This window comes from Arachis ipaensis, chromosome B08, assembly GCF_000816755.2.
Source record: "Arachis ipaensis cultivar K30076 chromosome B08, Araip1.1, whole genome shotgun sequence".
Classification (NCBI taxonomy): Eukaryota; Viridiplantae; Streptophyta; class Magnoliopsida; order Fabales; family Fabaceae; genus Arachis; species Arachis ipaensis.
In genome coordinates, this window is record NC_029792.2 from 50,593,993 (window position 1) to 50,594,380 (window position 388).

The following is a 388-nucleotide window of genomic DNA, read 5'->3' on the forward strand; positions in this document are numbered from 1 at the left end:
TTATGTAATTAATATATAAATTTTATTTTGATTATAAAATCATTATGATAAACTTTAATATAAGAGTACTATTTAATATCTTATCAAATTTTGTGTGTTGTATTGGATCAATGGATTGAATTGGGAGTGGTCGAGAGGTTTTGATAATTATCTTATAAAAATGCAAAGGTATATTTTTTTTGTTTTTAATTCTTTAACACATACATCTACATGGATTTGAAATATGAATACAACTTTTTGTAATAACTCTATAATAAATAGAGGCATGAGTTGAAGAGTACCCATTAGTTTACTTTTTTATAAATAATAGTAATAAATTTATTTTTATTTTATAGTTTTTATTTTGTAAGATATACCTATCCACCCAAATTCAAAAATATACACAGAA